Source organism: Rhinolophus sinicus, linkage group LG04 (genome assembly GCF_036562045.2).
Source record: "Rhinolophus sinicus isolate RSC01 linkage group LG04, ASM3656204v1, whole genome shotgun sequence".
Lineage (NCBI taxonomy): Eukaryota > Metazoa > Chordata > Mammalia > Chiroptera > Rhinolophidae > Rhinolophus > Rhinolophus sinicus.
The window spans coordinates 78488702-78508468 of NC_133754.1; the positions used below are offsets into that span (position 1 = coordinate 78488702).

At 34.8% G+C, this 19767-nt stretch overlaps 1 protein-coding gene across 13 annotated transcripts in view; it reads right to left on the minus strand.

Moving 5' to 3' along the window:
• The window catches only part of TENM3 (teneurin transmembrane protein 3), a 2352866-nt gene that overhangs the window by 590720 nt on the left and 1742379 nt on the right, over positions 1 to 19767 (minus strand). The gene's annotated exons all lie outside the window — the stretch shown is intronic.

A 19767-nucleotide genomic window follows, 5' to 3' on the forward strand; every position in this document is an offset into this window, starting at 1 on the left:
TGCTTAAGGGACCCCGCGCACTGGGAAGGAAGCTTTGAGTATCGCTGATATGTGAGCAATACGACCCGCTCCGGGACTGACAGTGACACCAAGCACCACACACGCACAGCCTTGCTGGAGGAAGCTAGAGTCACCCTGGGGTGGGTCCCTCTCCTTCCTGCCAGGTGTTTCTCACACTTGAAAAAATAAGGCGGTGGGGGCAGATTGATTATTACGTTTCCCTCATTCTAGCCATTCTCATGTTAAGAAAACGTGTCTATTATGAAGGTATTCCTCTGATTACACGACCAGCACACAAACTACTTAGAATTAGCATCTCTGTCATGATCATAAGTAAATTTGAAGGGCGTTTCATAAACCACGTTTGTGGCCCAGTTTCCACACACACACACATTTGAAAACATTTAAACACTGTTTAAAACTTTTCTAAGTGTCAAAGTAACACTCTTCCTTGCTCTTCTGTTCCTTGCTATCTAGGAATACACGGAAAAAGAGAAAACAACTCTGCCCCATCCTAGAGTCCACACAGAAGAGCAGGGAGTTGGGGTGAGGCAGGTGGCATGTTTCTTCTTTTCAGCTCTTTTTTCCCCCTAGAACCCTCATTATAGCTAACGCTGGTGATATGCTTAGGAAACAATAGGACTCATAAAATTTAAAAATGGTAATAAATCTTGGAGGCTGTCTGTAGCCCAGCTCGTTGTTACATGATATTCAAAGTTTTTCAGTATGTGATGCTGAACATTCACACTAATTGGATGCAATACAGACAAAATACTGCAGAACTCCTCCTTAATCCGGCTCTGTGCACTCTACGCAAAGCATCGCTAGTGGACAAGGCGCGCAGGTGACCTCCTCACCAACTGCATGTGGAAGACGCAGCCTGAAATCCAGTATATGTGTGTTAAATTTGGGTCTTTGCGGCTATATTATTATTTTTTTCCCTCTCGAACAAAGAAGTTCCATCATTTGAGGCCATTAGGAAAAGCTGACGTTGTACAGTGCCAAACTATAGCATACTCTTTCTCCAAATGCATCCCTGGAAAGCAGAGAGGCAGCTTGCTAAGTGACCATCAAGCTTTTTGCCTTGTTGAGCTGTTGTCGTGGGAGGGCAGAGATGGTGGGTTGCTCACGCCGGTGCCCTTGGCGGGAGAAGAAATGCAAGACGTCGCTATCTGTTCCCCAAACCTCTGGCTGTTCACTGCAAACTGCCGGGCTCTGCGGGTGCCTTTGCCATGTTAACGCAGCTGGTTGTGAATGGGATAATGGGGCCGAGCTGGCGGCATCGTGTTCCCGTAGGGACCCCCTTGTCACACTGATATGCAGTTCTCAAAAAAAAAAAAAAAAAAAAAAAAGCGTTGCAGAGCTCCCTTCGCAGCCCCCACCCCCACTCCAGGAAATGCCTGCCTGCAGCCTTTGCAAGAAGCCTCTAAAAAGTACTGGCAGGAAGAAGAGAATGGGCTGAACCACCGGACTCACTTTGGGGTTAGGAAGGATCTGACAGTGCCATCAGGACTGGGTGGGGTGAGAGAGAGATGGGCTCTTCTGCTGCTGAGGCAAGGGCAACAGCACCTGTTTGGCTGGTCTATTAACATCCGTGTCGTTCCCCTACTGAAGGTGATGCTAGTCTGTTTCAGTCATCATTGCGTGGGCTATCCTTGGACGCTGTTTTTCTGGGGGCTGTCCGTTTTCTCTTCCAGTCCAAGATCCAGATGAAGGGGCTGGGTGGCAGCTGTACTGGCCTCCCTCCCGTGGGGAGCAGGGGTCCCAAAACCCCTTTCTCTTTTGACACATGGGGCTTTCACGTGTGCAGAAGGGGAGTCCCAGGGTTAGGCAGGTAGGAGGCTCTCCAAGGAGGCTCTTGGACACCGCTGGACTTCATAGATAGTCTTCCGACTTATGACATCTACTCTAGCAAACAGGAAAGTGTTGCCTGACTGCGAAGGGGTGGGGGTCATAAGGTGGTGGGGTGCTGGTGGCTAAACAAGGGCTACAACCCCTTCCACAAATGGCGCTTTAAGTGCTAATGAAGAAGGGAGAAATGACTGGGGGTGGGTGGGAGGTGTGTGTGTGTGTGTGTGTGTGTGTGTGTGTGTGTGTGTGTGTGTTTGAAGCTCAGGCACTCAGACCTTCCAGCTCAGACCTTGAAACAATGAGGAAAGCCAGTAATCTGTGTATGTCCAAAAAGAGGTTACCTCTCAACTGCCAACAAATGATGGGCAGCTTAAAACAGAGGCTCAAGTCACAGAGGAAATCCCCAGTTCTAGGCACCTGTAGTGTGGAGGTTAACCACATCACTTTGCATGTGGCGAGCAATTCACTGGGACACTTTACAGCACTAGCACTGAACTTTTCCATAAAAGTCTCTCAAGTAGCTCTATCATGATTATCAGGCATTTGGGGTGTTTTGCTTCCCCCGTGCAAAAAATGTTCTAATTTCATCACTGACAAAGTCATAAAATTAAATGACTGTTTGTAGTGGAAAATGTGCTTTACCTGAATTAAAGCAAGGGAGCTCTCTCGCAATGAACAGGCATTTTGGAGCCACCAAGTGAACTGGTGATCAGACAAACCAACCTCTAAATGGGACCATGCTTTTCCAGTACATTAGTTTGTGTTTCACTGTGTAAACCGAGCCTCCACGTGGCTCTGACCTTTAGTGAAAACGCAGTTGTGGGGCACAATCCAACTGCTGACTTGGTTTTGCTTAAACCTCATAAAAGAGCCGCTTCCCTGAAGGATTTTAAACAGAGGCATCTTTTCCACATGTGGCACTTTCAATTGTGGTTTAACTCCATATATGTGTTTCAAACTTGCCATACTCTTATTCCACACTAATAGCTGCAACTTTCATCATAGCTATCATGGAGTGCCTTTCCAAATCTCGTATTTTCTATAAACAACTTTTAGTAAGTCATTAAGGTATGTAGTATATAATGTATGTAAGATAGAAGTATGTAGTATATTTAAAGTAAGCACTAGCTGTTGGCAAAGTTTATCAGAAATTAGTGAAACAGGACAATTTTGTTAATAACACAATGTACTTTAGATATTTCAGGATCCAGTCTATAAGTTAACTTGTAAACAGAGGTTAAAAAAATAGTCACTAGGTGACTATAAGTTGGGGTGTTTTGCTTCCCCTAGTGATTATAATTCAGTGTCCGACCCATGGAATATGTCCTCATTTTCCAGAAGTGCCCTACTCCTTTTGCCTACTCCTTCATCTGGGATGTCCTGTACTTTCAGTTTCTGGAACGCCTACTTATTAAAGCACCTATTAATAAGCACTCCCTTAGAAGTGCTTCCACTGTTATTTTCTATATGTCATAAAAGATGGCGCTGGTTCTTTGTTTTGTGTGGGCCTTTTCCAATAGCTGAGAGCTCCTGGAGTGCTGTCGCTTGCCCTTATTCCTCCTTGAACCCCACGGGGTCTAGCAGAAAGGGCTGCCACACAGAAGATGCTCAATAAATAGGTGTTGAATGAATGAGTAAATACATGAATAAACATTTTCAATGAATTCAGTCATTCTTACTTTCTATTGAAAAAAAAAGGCTATGTCACAAATAAAATTGACTTTGAAGATACTATACTTATTAATTTCTGCCTATCAGTTTTATAATGGCACATAGTTTAAAAATTCTAGTCATGACACCAAGCCACATCAATTTACCCCTGAACTTGGTTGACTTTTCTCTGAACCATAATTTGAAGTAACGACAAAAATAACGGGAAAAGGCAAAGAAATAAAATTTTGTTTTCCCCTTTTGCAGTAAGATGTAGCACTTACTGAAATATGGAAAAATTTGTAATTAAGCACCTATTAAATGCCGATCCTTTAAGTATTTTCTATGAAATATGACATTATTTATGAAACCCTTATTGTTTTCCGAATTTCCTTTGGATTTTTAATGGTAAGAAGTGTAGAGTCTAAGATGACTGCTTTTCATTTCTTCAAGACAAGGGTTCAGCTGGTATTGGGGAAACAATCCCTGTTTGTTCCTGTCTGCTCAGGAGGACTGTTTCTAATTGATCTGGCATGGAATTTAGTCGGAGATGTGTATGTTGCAATCGAAGCACAGAGCCTGTATGCTTTGTAAAGTGATAACCATATGGGCCTTATTTGAAACATTTGAGGATTTTCGACATTAACCTGGGTGAAACTGAGCTATAAATTCAACTCAAATGTATACGTCCTGACAAATTCATCATCACTTTGGATAGATCAACCCGTGTCCCCCACAGATTAATAAAGATGATGACCGCTTATCACAAATGCAAAGGCTCGTCATGATAAAAGTACCATAATGTTGTACTTTGCACTGTTTCAATGCACATTGCCGACATTAAGCAGACATTTTCTACTGTTATCACTTTCAGGAGAATGGAAATGTTTAAAAATGATCTCTGGGTAAAGAAAAGCATATATAGTTAAATCTATTTCCTCTTACACTATTTTCAAGTGCACTTCACTATCATCATGAAGATTTAATTAAGCAAGCTCAGCTAAGCTAAAAAGCAAAGTGGCTGGAAGTTACTACTTATGGAAATGTCTTCAGGACTTCTACAAAATAATGTATTTACTATTCTTCATTTAGTGACCTGAGCCCTTACTGAAGGTCAAAAATACAACAGAATTCGAGAGCTCCCTTCCCTGATTTCTGAATTTCGAACCTAGAGTTTACACTTTATTACAGATAATAGTACTAAGTTATGGATGTTGATGGTCCTTCCCTTGCAGCTTTAAATTGCCTTGAAAAAGATACAGTTTCTTTAATTAAAAAAGCTGCACAGAACTAATCCCTCTAGCTGAAAAAAGAAAAGTTTTAAGCAATCTCTTTCTGCTCTGAGAGAGAAAGGCAGACAATACCATAACAGATCAGAAACATAAGCTATAGTGTGCAGCCAGGAGCACAGCAGGGAAGTGAATACTGCTCCGACTGTGTCATTTTTTAATCCCCCATCCCAGTTTTCCCCGTCTGACCTCATGCTGAGATGAAGTTATCACAGAAGACAGCTTTACTCTCACCAATGAATCCAACCCTGGGTCTGTATTATCCTTAGCAGATCAAAACACCGCTTTCATCAAATAGCATTATCTGCATAAAAGGCATGCAATTGCCCGATAATTTCACCCAAACTATGCTATTCATTTAAAGGACAAGAAGAGAAATGTAATTCATTCCTTTTGGGGGGTGGCGGAGAAGAGTGAGACTTGGGGAGAGGCAGAGGCTAGAGAAGCTAATGTACCCCCTTCCCTCATGGGAACTTTTCTGTTTTTAACACAAAATCCCAAGAAAGGGTCCATTTAAAAGTTCCCCTATGCCTGCGCTTTAAGATTAATCGTTGGAGCAATTTGGTGCAGTTTGAGTGACAAAAGTGTAAGTTGTGTAGAAAACTGGCAGTGAGAAATTACAAAGCTTGCTGATGTCATTAGCCATGCTTCCCTGAACCCCAATAAAAACATCGAATCCACTAAAATTGGAAAAGCATAAGAATTAGCTGAACAATTGGATGAAGTTTAACACAACGCTCTATGGAGGGGGGTGTTCTTACTGGAAGATCTTTCTATGCATTTTGAGAAGTTTGAATCCTTAGATTGGGAAGACAAAGACTATTCACAATTTGGGGTTGATATTTTGAAGAATATTTCAGAAATCTTAGGAGTAAAGACTAGCTTTAGTCTCCTTCAGATTTGTCCCCCACCCCATTTTATGTTTAAACCATGTTCTCACTTGCATTGCAGACTGTATAAAATGTTTTAATGGGCTTCTCTTTAACGGACCTAACTCCTTACTGAGTGACATCAGTTGTTTTGCTCAAGGTATCATGATAGGTTAGAGCAATCAGATGAAATCATTTGTGTCAAGTAAATGGAATTACTAAGAAGTACTAAAATCTCCATGTGGGTGTGGGAGACCCATTAGGTATATGTTAATATCCTTCTAATATGGATTACTCACCATAATTTTAATGATTAAGTTTAAAAATGTAAATCATCTGCTCAGTCCTTTCAGAATTTACTCTGTAAACTGACACTGTACAGAATCCAGATTAATCTCTACCCTTCCATCACCCAGACAACATCTGTGCCCAAAAATGTGTAGGACAAATGATCAGAACTATTTGAAAAAGAACATTAAAATGCTTCAAATCGGAGGTGAGAATTCTCCTGGAAATTCATGAAACAGGTGAAGGGGCGATAATTTTTCCCCTGAAAGACACTGGTTCTACAAAAAATTAATCATAGCACTACTATTTGTCATCATTGGCATTTTAATTACATGAGTGTGTTTTCCAAAGGATTTAAGTGTAATTAATAGGTATTTTTTTCATACTAAATTCCTGAACCTACAAGTCAACACTAAAGTGCTCTCAGAGTAAAAGTCTATATAGATATATGGTCTGCTCAGTAGTAAATTGGAAATTCATGTTTCCAAAATATAGCTTCATGACATACAAATTATCTTAAATGTAATATGATTAAGCATTAAACTATGGTATTTCCCTGACTTTAATGACAGTACTATTTTCATGTCAAACTTGATTACAAGAACCAGCTTTCAGAGTGAACTTTTTAAAATCCCAAATCATTAACAGATCATTGAAGGTTCAGTCTCACAAAACTTCTTGTCTGTGAACTATCAACTAAAGACATATAAGTAGAGAGGTGTTTCACATTTTGCTCTGTGTGTGTGTGTGTGTGTGTGTGTGTGTGTGTGTGTGTGACTGATTTTAGAAGTCACCTTTCTATTTGAAAGTGCTGGAAGATATAAGCTATTTACGTCATCCATACAACTGCTACTCTTACCACACGCACATGTGACACAATTCATCCTCATACATTATTTCTCAAAAGAGTAAAGCATACCATGGACCGCTGTACTCATTTGAAATGGAGATAGTGAGACAAACAACTTCCTTCAGACTTTAGAAAATTTAAATCCAACACTGGAGTTTGTTATTTTATTTCTTCTTTACTTCCACTCCAAGTCTAGGTTTGACTCAGAACTGATTTCTCTCAGAGACTGAAACTGGATCATTCATAAATCCAGACTTCAGAAGTAAATTAGATCACAGTCATATGAGTTGGTGTCTGGAAGTCTAAGCAATCATCTTCACAGGGCATGGCATCGTTTGTTTTAAAAATGACACTAAACACAGCCCTACTTTCATGGTAAAAGCTTCCCATTTAAATGGGGCAGAAAAAGGTATTTCTAACAACATTTTAGGTATTCTCTTGACTGAAACTTTCGTGTACTTTGCTTACACTCCATTAAGACGGCAAAGCCTGGTTTGCTTGCAGTGTGAAGAATTCCTAAGAGGAGAGAGTTGTAGATTAAGGTCATGAAATGGCTAAAGGACTCAGACTGGAATAAAGCAAGTTCTGACAGGCTGCATGAGTCTGATTTTCAGTCTCTCTGATGAAGATGTAGCTCTGGGTTTGATATGTTTTAGGGAAAAAAATGCAAGAAGCCAGGCATTTCTCAAGCAGACTGGGAGAAAGCAGAGTCTGGGCTGGGCAGAGTGAGCATCCAAATTTCTCTTTCTGTTAACCTAACACTTCTTTCCTAGCCCAAATCCAGTGCTTTTAATCCACAAAATCTATGAAAGACCAGGATGCACCTTCCCCTCTTTTATCCTTGGATAAGATAGCTAAGGAAAAAAAAAAAAGTAGGCCATGAGAAGATTATGAGCTAAGAGTCTATAAAGAGGGAGGAAATTGGCAGAGAGAGAATCTGAGTTAGGGGAAAGAGAAGGGAGAACAAGCTTAAAATGAAGACAAACTATGAGGATGCTAGAAGGGAAAGAGAGTACATGTGAGGTTCCAAGGTTAGAATCCTGGCTTAATGGAGCTCTGCATCCATCTCTCGTCTTTCTATTTACACGGATGAGTGACAACTGGAAATTTGCCTCAGGAGTTTACAGTGTTACTTAGAAACTAGAGTTAAATCAGGCTATTGTACAAGTCACATTAATTTTCAAACTTATTAGAAATCAATATTTCTTATATGTTGAAGAAGATATTGATAATAAAGAGGTTCTCTGTTGAAGATTATCTTGATAACAAACAGGCTGACAAAATCTGTGGTAGTCCTAGACCAATTCACCTGGAGGACCTTAACAAAATATACATTCCTGGGCCTACCTCAGCTCTATGGAATCAGAATCTCCAAGGTTAGAACCAATAAATTAGCATTTTTAACAAGCCTTCCTGAGCATTCCCTTGCACAGGGAAGTATTGCCCTGGGCGAAATATTTTGCATAAAGTAAATAGATATTTCAGTGTTTATTATTAGCCTATTAAAAAGAAGCTGTTTCAAATAAATCCAGTCGAATTATTTTCAAAAGTGACACATTCTCATTTAAGAAAAAACCAAAATTCACAAAATGAACAGGGTGAGAATATCTGTCTGAAGAAATTCCAGCTGAAAGTTCAGTGACACCTAAAAATTAGACTTGGAATCATCCTTTCTAAGGGTAATAAAATCAATAAGGTATACATTGAGGTTGCATTTTCTATATATCTTAATAGTTGGATCATTGGGTACAATTTTTTGCTGACAATATTGTTCAATATTATACGTATGATTCTAAAATTATATAGATTTTAAATGAATCTTTAAATATGGATTGTTTCTGTTTATTATCATAAATTAAAGAATTCTTTGTGTGAACTGGAATAGGAACTAACTGATCATGTTACAGCTTTTGACAGAAATCAAGAATAAACACATCCAAAAAATTAAAAGCTTCATATGGAAGCTAGGCATTTACAGGTCAGCATCTCACGCTATTTCTAGGATGGTTTTCAGAAGTACTGCTCATGCTGAAAGCCCTTACATTTTTAACACAAAGCATTACCTACCCTGTCATCATCACTATCACTTCCTTCTTTTGCAATTACTTGTCTCTATTATTGTATGTAAGAATGTCATCCTGTTTTCTCTTACATTACCCATTTAAAGTTCTTATTATGAAGACTGGGAAAAACATTCAAATAAGTCTTGCTTTTTACATTGTCTCAACTACCTCGATTACCACGAGTATACCTGGTGCTCATTCTTCTCTCTCTCCTCCTCCTGACTCACTTTGCCTGCTCGTGGTGCTTCTTGCAGACAATGTGCTCAGCATATTAACATTCCTTATCTCCTGTCATTTCATAACACATCAAAAATAGTTACTATTACCTCCCCCATTTTAAAGATGAGTCAATTGAAAAACAAGTAATTTGTCTAATGTAAGTGGAAGAGGCAGGATTAATGACAGATTCCAGAGCCCAAACATTTAACAATAACACCTATTTCCTCCTTATTGGAAAGAGGAGGAATAGAACCAGCTGTAATCATAAGTTAGTTGATATTTTGTACACACATATAACATCATGTACACACAGAAATACAAAATTCAATCTTAATGAAAGAAATGCCTCTCAAAACATATACACACACATACCTAAGAAAATTCCACAAAGAAAACACCCATTTTGTTGCTTGAGTCTGTTTTTGAGAAGTTGTTTTATAATGTTGAAAATCTTGAACTTGACAAAACTTTCAGTCTTCTTCTACAGCAACATTATTCACCTTTCTTTATTTTATGTGTTGTACAATAAAATTGCCCCCAATCTAACATATTTTATAATTCCTTTATATATTTCTTTAAGCAAAATTACTGCAACCATCAGCATGTATTTTAAAGTGTTGCTTTAAGGCTAAACTTGCAGATCTCTTCAGAATGATGGTTCTCTTTTCAAAGATTAATAAATACAGGATAGAGTTAAACCACTGTGAGCTGAATGTAGTTTGGGGATGATAAACCTTTGTGACTCTGACAAAACATTTCCAGGAAGACTATAGCTGCTCCACTGGCCTCTAGCTTGTAGAAATTGATAATCTCCTTTAAAGGACCAGGAAAGATAAAGAGAGTGAATTGTAAGCTTGCTGTTACTTGAAATTACAAATCATTGAAAAACTGTCCATGAAAACACCTTAGGGAGTAAATGTGGATAATAATGGTTTATATGTGGTTGCAAAACAATAATGAACCTGTCTAGTCAATTGTTCTCAATAGCAATAGATCACACTAGAAGGCAAAATACACATTCCTATTGACCCCTTGTGCATTCTGTTACTTTTCATTCTTGTGACTTTTGAATGGTTTTCTTTTATATTTAACCATGCAGTGGTGGATTAACCCTAAAATTATTACCCATAACTCTTCCTAAAAGCAGAATTAATATAAATAACTGAAACTGGAGTAGAAAATAATCCCATTATCTTTGCTTCTTTATGGATATGATATATTATGATGGGAGAATTTTTCTAGAAAGGACTTAGTGAAAAAACAGACTCATATTCATAAATCAGAATAGAAGTGAACTATGGCCTGATCTCACTTTATTAACTTCGGTCATCATCATAATGGATGCATATTAGTACAGATAAACATATTTTATCCTGATCTGTAAAGACTGGTAAACTATTATATGATTGATTGTACTGGGCACATTAATTTTACATGTATGGACATGCCATATGTTCAGGGTTAAACTGTAGAAAACAATTCCTTTGTCTTCTCTTCAGTCCTCCAAGCCCCACCATCTTTAGATATTACATTTATGTCAACACAGTTCATGTAGTAGAGAGCTAAGTAAAGGATCATGCTAGCTTATGAAGACAACTATAGCCGAAAATTCACTTGATGCACCAATGATCGTCACCAACACACTGAACTGTTTGTCAAATAACAATTTCATTTCATCCCGGGGTTAATTCCACCATACGAGAAATAATAGACAGTCCTCTCTACGTGTGTTTATGTCATAAGATATTGTGAGAATTAAATGAGATAGCATTTTTCAATTTTAAAGGGTTATGGAGAATTTTTTATCTTTCATTTATGTAACCAATTATTCAATTATTGTTCTTACAGTCTAACTCATGTAATAAAAACGAAAATGAAGTATGTTAGTCACAGGCTTAGTGTCATCATTAACGTGAAGTGATGCTACACTCTTTTAGTTTTGTCTTAACTTTAAACATTTATTTAATACTGTCTGCATGGAGTGAAAGATGCAAATAAAAGCATACAGCATTGACCAACTGGTTGTCTCTTCTTGTAGTGATACATCATCCATGATCATCCATCTACTACGTCTTTTAACTAGTGAGGGCAACGTACAAGCTGATTGAGTTTGGTGTCTCTGACTAGGGAAGCCAACTTCTCCAAAAGGGCCTACCTGGCATTTGATATGAAGCCGTAGTTTCTTACACTGTTAATGCAAACACATGGTACATTTTGATGACTATTAACACTGTATGACTGAATATTAGTTATAAAAATAAATGTGATTTGTAAGTGTGTGAGTTTGATCCATTTAATCTTCCTAGTGTTGATCTGCTATGAATTACCTTTTCTGAAATCAAATTTTGGTGAGAATACTACTAATGGAATTTTTTCATGTTTAGCTAGGAAAACTGCTTCGCAGTTTACTATTTTAATTCAATGAAACCCTTATGGGTTATGGAAGTGCCAAAATTTCTTTAACTTTCATAACTAAGTTGTCTCCAAATATGAAATTCTAGATTTCAATTAAATCATATATTATTTTTGTAATTATGATTTCTCAGAACACTTTCTCTGTCAAGTATCTTTAAGAAACTAGTGTATTTTGCCTAAATTTAGAAAAATAATACAATATAATTTCTAGTTGTGAACTATTCTGATTATGAATTTATTTCTTTGCAATATTATAATTAGATTAGAAACTTTACAGTAGAAACAGTACTAGCTGACTCAATATACATTTGTATATGTGGATATATATATATATATGTGTGTGTGTGTATTTATTTGTGTATATGAATAGATGATAGACATGTGTGTCTATATTTATATCTATATTTCCTATTGTAGCTTTATAAATGCCTTTGTTTTAAAATAAACTAAGCTAATACAGTCTCTTGGATGCTTTAAAAGTACTACAATTAAGAATCCACCTTCTTTTTCTTAATTTACTATTTTCCTAATACATATTTATACCTATAAAATAATCAATGCGGCATAGAAAACATTCAATCTGATTTCTTTATATATCTCACTTGTCAAAGGCTTATTTGAGCAATATAAAGTACAGTACTAACCTTTATATGGGATTTACTCTTTCATTACCCATATTCAGTTTTCTACCCTTTTATACCTAGAGATTTTTATTTCTGGGTTTTTCTTGATTGCTAATATATTATACTCTTTTAAACAAGGTGGTTCTCCTGATGTGTTTGATCATTTCAGCTAATTTTTTTATTCCTCTTCATTTAGAATTTTGAACAGTGAATTCTGGTTAATATTTGATAATAGAGATTTGGGGTACTCTAAAAATCCTTATATCCATGTTTTCCTGTTCTTTTTATACTACAAATATTAGCAAATTTCCATACCTGTTACATAACTATTCTAAGCTAGACATATTTAAGTGCTAACTCAAATTATTTATGCTTAACCCAATTTATACATTGCTTACTGCTTTTTTTATTTTGACTATTTGCCTTAGCAACATTTTTTTCACATGGCATTTATTATGTAAATTCAAAATGACTTGAGAGTTATATACTCTTTGGAATGCTAGCTGTCTGTCACCTGGGAATATAACCCTTATTCTCATTTTTTCCACATGCTTTGTTGCCATAGCTCTTTCTGGGCAAACTTAAATTAAAGCATTTTCCTCCCTCATGACCTGTAGTAATTTTTTTGTAATGTGAATAATTGTAATGACAGAATTAATTTGAGTATGAAAATATAGGGGAAAAAGTCATATTTAACTCAAATTAATTGTTAATTCTGTGAAACTGGATATTGAGAGCAAACCAAATTTTATAATGTCAAATCAGAGCTAATTTCTTGAGTTCATTTTTTTTAAAGTTTTTTTAAGAGTTTAATATAGTGCGAGGGATGATGTGAAAAGTCATCATTGTTATTTGACGGTAAATTTAAAACAATACAATATTAAATTCAAGGTATATATATATATATATATATGCCTTGAACAAATGTATATTGAGTCAGCTAGTATATATATATTACATATATAATATATGTAATATATATTTATAATATATATATTTAGTATCCATTTAGTACAAATATATATAAAAATATATTTATATATAATATATATCATATATAAGACTGTTATAACATATGTATTATATATTTAATATATATAACATATATATGTATAATAATATATGTGTTATATGTATTTTTTTAAATGAAGATTTCCAAAATTTACATATACGAGGTCAGACAATTAAGTTCACGAACTTTCCACTGTGTAAGTGTACTAAATAGATACATACTAAATAGATTGTTATATAAGAATCTTATATACTAAATAGATTCTTATTGTTATACCACAAGGTGATGTATCATTTTGGATACACAGAAAGAAAAATATTGAGTTGCTCTTCATAAAGAAAACTTGAATCCCAATAAAGAAAAAGAAACAAAGGGATGTTTTAAGTTTTTGTAAAAAAAAAAAATCAAAACTTAAATTTTATTAATAGCTCTTCTACTAACAGTATAAGGACAGAGGATACTAAAATTGCTCACATAGAAATGGATATAAAGGTAACATAGATTACAATAAGGAAATGAATTATCAGATAAAATAGGTTTTTTGAGAGTTTTCCTACAGATTTTATTCAATGGTTCCTTTGACCAAAATTAAAATATAAGTAAAGCATTATTAGTAATACTATTTGGTAATGTGGATTGATGAACTATATTATAAAATATTACTATAATTTAAACAAACCTATAATTCTTCATATTATATATCATTGGTTTCAAATCAATATAATATATATAAACTAATTTTATGCTTTAAAGCTACTTAAACTGTCTGAAAATAAATTTTTTCAATTAAAGCAAATATTCATTTAATAAGTTATTTAGTTGATTTATTTATTATACATGTCCTATCTAATTTATATTCAATTTCCTTAATACACTAAAACATACTTTGGCAAAAAAAAAAAAAATTTGACAGAAAAACGAAAGTATTGAAAAAATTTTCCATTCCAAGTTAATATCCATTTCTGAATATCCTAGTTTGCATGCTATGTAGACTACATAATATTTAAAACAAAATTTCAAAAGCATTGCTTACTTGATTACTTTGTTTTTGAAAAAGAGTATTTCAGTAAACTTTGTCCTGCTTCAAGAGAACAGAGCTCCTTTTAAAAATGCAGCAAATAGTTTCAGCATGATCTTTTCCTTTATGTTTTATTTAAAATGTTAATGGAGTAAATCCACAATTCACATAATTTATTTGGAAACACTTTTGTTCAGAATAATGCACTGTAAGAACAGTGATATACAGGCAAGTTTCCTTAAAGAACATGCATCAATTCAGTTCCCTTTTGAAGCATATTGCAAATGCCCTCTAACAGGGCACAGCAACATTACATAAATCATCTTATATGAAAAATTAACATGACATCAAATATTTATAAATATTAATGTGTATGTTAATATAACCAAAGCTGTAACAAACAATCATAACCTTGCCAAGTTTCCTAGGACAGGCGCTGCTGATAATGATATCCATTATCTCTGGAGGAACGCACAATTATGAAAGTTATACACAGGATGCTATGTTCTTAGCTGCTTTTAAATTTATCCATTAAATGTCTACCTTATATATAACATTAACCCTTTACACAGGCATTCTTAAGAAATAGACAGGCAGTTCACTGGGGTATATATTTTAAAACCCATTTCATTTAATCACTCACATGGAAAGTCCCTGATTTTTCATATGAATTCATGAACAATTGGAGTATATGGTATCCTATATATAAATTCAATTATATTCATCATCACATTAACATGTGTTAAATACCACATATACATTTAAACATAAATATGCTGCACCTTGTTTAAGAAAGCCACCCTTTGCAAAGATAGATTGGTGGTTTGGGCTCTGAAATGTAACATGCTGTGCTACCTCTGTCCAGGAACGCTCTCTTTCAAAGTGTCTGTGTTGAGAATGGGTTAGAAGTGGGTAATTCTTGGGCTTGCCTGCCCTCAGGGGTGCCAAGTCTATAGGTAGAGTTTTTGATCACATCCTATGGAACCCACACGTCAAAGGCATGGTCAGCCAGGCAAAGTTTTGTTTGGGCTTCTTTTTCAGATTCAGCACTGTTGGCAGGTATAGTTTAGTCAGCAGACATTAAAACAATGTGTTTTCAGATGAGAGGGAAAAAAGGACGTCATTTTATAGATGTCCATACTATGCAGCCTCAGCCAAATCCAGTTCAGAATCCAACAGGTTGTAAGGACAAAGCAAGAAGATTACTTTTTTGAGGACGTACTTTTAAATTGAAGATATTTTGCTTCCCTGAAAGTAAGAAGCCTCCTGAATCCACCCGTCTAAATCTGCTCCCAAGCTAGTGCATTCTTCATTTTAAAGCACCCAACTTCTATTTCTAGTCTGATTCCTCGGAGTTACAAATAGACTCTGCTTTCGCAGTGTTAGCTATAGAGAGAATCTGCTTTATGTCACTTGTGGTGGGTGTTACGTTCAAGTCTGAACTATGTTTCTACTTCAAACGTTTTGGCTTTCTCATTGATCTAGGATGGAATTTGGGACATTTTGACTCTTGATAACAATACTAGTTATTTTATTCTCTGAACAAATTTTACTCAACTTATTTTACTCTCTGAAAAACTAAATATGGGGTTGAGTAATGTCTCAAGTGTTCAGAAAATGACACTTCAAAATATCTCCCAATTAGAAATTCATTTTACTGCATATCTTCCAAAACATAATTTATTTGAGATGGGATGATAAGCCTAAAACATACTTCATTAGTAATTATTTTAATCAGATAAGAGATCAATACTTAACTGATGTCATTCTTAAGTGGGTCAGAATTTTGAATGAGATGCAGAGAAAAAAGGTAAATTTGAAGACTAGACATTACTTTGTTACTTGTTAATTTCCCTATATATTTAGACATAGTCTCTCAAATTCCCCCAAAGTATATCATATTTTACTATTAGCAATTTTACCCTCTCATCCATATTATATTATTTATTTTGGGCCATTCTCCCAAACACGTTGTTATTTCTTCCACTTTTTTTTAAAGCCTTATCTTGATTACCTTGCTAACTGCAGTTATTTATTTATTTACTTATTCATTATTTATTTATTTATTTATTTATTTATTCGTTCTCTTTTTGTAAGAAACTCTTTATGGTCTACTTCTGTCTTCCTTAAATCCAATCAAATTTCCACTGCTGCCATTCCACAGAAACCACTCCCCTCATGGTAGCCAAAGATCTCACCAAAACACTGAGACTTAATCACAGGGCTACAGAATGCTTAACCAGTATATCAAGCTCACCATTCAACAACATACCAAAAAAATTACAATGCATACCAAAAGGCAAAACTGATGATAATGACAAGCATCAGAAGCAGAGTCAGAGTGGCAGAAATGTTGGAATTATCAGTCCAGGACTTTAAAAGAAACTATGATAATATGCGAAGGTCATTAATGGAAAAAATAGACACCATGCAGGAACAGATGGATAATGTAAATTGAGAGATGGAAATCCTAAGAAACAATAAAAACAAAATGCTAGAGATCAAAACACTGTAACAGAAATGAAGAATGTCTTTGAGAGTGTAATTAATAGACTGGACATGGGTGTGGAAAAAAAAAAAATCTGAGCCTGAGCATACGACAATGGGAACATCTAAAACTACAAATCCAACAAACAAACAAACAAGCAAACAAAACTGGGGAAAACAAAACAGAATATCCAAGACCTATGGAATGATTACAAAACGTGTAACATATGTAATTGGGAATACCAGGAGAAGAAATAAAGAAAAAGAAACATAAGCAATATTTGAAGCAATAATGACTGAGAATTTCCTAAAATTCATCTCAGCTACCAGATAACTCAGAGAATGCCAATTAGGATAAATTACATAAATAAATAAACAAATACATAAATAAAATAAAATAAAAATCTACACCTAGGCATATATCATATTGAAACTTCAGAAAATCAGAGATAAAGAAAAAGCCAGAGGAAAAAATACCATACCTACAGCAGAGCAAAAATAAGAATTACATCCAACTTCTCCTCAGAAACTATGGTACCAAAGTATAATATTTAGTCTTGAGAGAAAAAAAAACACCAATTTATAATTCTATACCCTGTAAAACTATCCTTCAAAAGTGAAGCAGAAATACAAATTTTCTCAGGTAAACAAAAGCTTAAGGGATTTGTTACCAGTAGAACTGCCATTTAGAAATGTTAAGAGAAGTTTTTCAGGGAAAAGGAAAATAAGTCAGAAAGTCAAATCAACATAAAGAAAGGTAGACCAAAAGAGAAGGAATAAATGAAGGTAAAATAAAAATTTTTAGTTTTCTTATTCTTAATTGATATAAAGATAATAGTTTAAAAAAATAACAGCAACAATATATCGTATTATGCATATAATATACTTATATTATATGAATATATAATATATTTATATATTATTATTAACATATATATTATGTATTATGCATTATTATTTATAATATATATTTACATATGCATATGTATAAGTGAAATGAATGACAACAATATATATGGGATAAGACAGAAGAGAAAATTAGGAATACTTTCTTATTATAATGTATTGATGCTACCAGTGAAATGCTATACTGTTATTTAAAATTGTACTTGAATTAGTTGTAAGTGTATATTGCAAACTCTAGGACAACCACTAAAAAAGTAATTGAAAAAAGAAATATAAGTCATATGCTAAAAAAGGAGAAAATGACATCATGCAGAATGCTCAATTAAAACCAGGAAAGGTAGAAAAAGTATGGAAGATAAAAGTAGTAACAAAGAACAAGGGCAACAAATAGAAAATGGTAACAAATATGTTATGTATTAATCCAACTACATCAATAATCATGTTAGCCTCAATAAATTGTCTAAGTAAATACACCAATTAAGAGAAAGGGATCATTATAAGGTATCAAAAAAGGACCCAAATATATGTTACATACAAGAAATGCACTTTAAATATAAATACAAATATAGATTAAAAGTAGATGAAAAAATACCATATTAACACTAAATAAAAGAAAGCAGTAGCTATATTAATTGTATACAGGGAAAATTTCAGAGCAAAGAAAGTTATCAGGAATAAAGAGGAGCATTACATAATGATAAAGGTGTCAATACTTCCAAAACAGGCCCATATGGGTTCACCAGTAATTTCTGTCAAACATTTAAAGAAGAAATTATACTAATTTTCTACTATCTCCTCCAGAAGATAATCTATGAAAGAAAGAATTGATAAGCTGGCCTTCATTACAATTAAAAACTTCTGCTCTGTGAAAGACAATGTCAAAAGAAGGAGAAGTCAAACCACAGACTTGAAGAAAATATCTGCAAAAGACAAATCTGATAAAAGACTGTAGTCTAAAATATACAAAGAACTCTTAAAATCTAAAATAAGAAAATGAACAACCAGAGTAAAAAATGGGTACAAACCTGAACGGACAACTCACCAAAGATACACAGATGGCAAGTAAGCACATGAAAACACATTCCACACCAAATGTCATTAAGGAATTGAAAATTACAAGGAGATTCACACCTATTAGAATGGCCAAAATCCAGAACACTGACAATGTGGAATAACAAGAACTCTCTTTAGTTGTTGGTGGGAATGCAAAATGGTCTAGCCACTTTGGAAGACAGTTTGGTGGTTTTTCTGCAAAATTATATGTACTCTTCACTATATGATTCAGCAAATCTACTGTAATTCTCTTGAATTATCAGTCTATCAAGTATGTTCTTAGCCTAGAATTCTCTCTTTCTCATTCTCAATTATTACACTTGTCATATTGAGCCTAGTACATAAAGGATACCCAAAGAACAATTATTGAATGAATGATTGAATTGCAATTATTTTATGTATTTAACTTTCTACTATAGGTTGTCAGTTTTTCAAGTGCAGGGACCCCTCGAGTCTTAAAATCTTATTTCCAGCACCCAGGACAGAGTTTAAAATAACAAGCACCCAATGATTGCTTCTTGAATGATCAGAATATAAATATAGAGAAAACTGGTAATGACAATCGTCTTTGAGGGAAGAACAAGACACTTGCGGATTCTGTTCATGAATTACCTATTTAAAAGTTATATATATATATATATATATATATATATATATATATACACACACACACACACATATATATGTGTGTATATACACACACACACACTATATATAGGTATATGTGAGGTGTGGTTGAAAAATATGGTGAATGTTTAAATTTTTAAAAATTATTATAGTAAAAGACATATTGCGTTAATTACCTTCAAAATACCCCCCCCCCTTGCTTTGAACACACTTATCCCATCATTCTTGCCACTTCCTGATGCAGTTCTGGAAGTCCGCTTTCATCAGTGTCTTTAGTTGTGCTGTCGTGGCTGCCTTGATGTCCTGAATCAATTCAAAACACTTTTCTTTCATGGTCATTTTGACTTTGGGGAAGAGCCATAGTCGCACGGTGCCAGATCCGATCCAGTGAATAAGGTGGATGAGGACACACCATAATATTTTCATTTGACAGAAATTGCCATACCAGAAGCGATGTGTGACATGGAGTGTTGTCATGATGGAGGATGAAGTAAGGACACTCAAGAAAGGATTTCCAGAACTGTTTCAGAAAGTGGCAGGAATGATG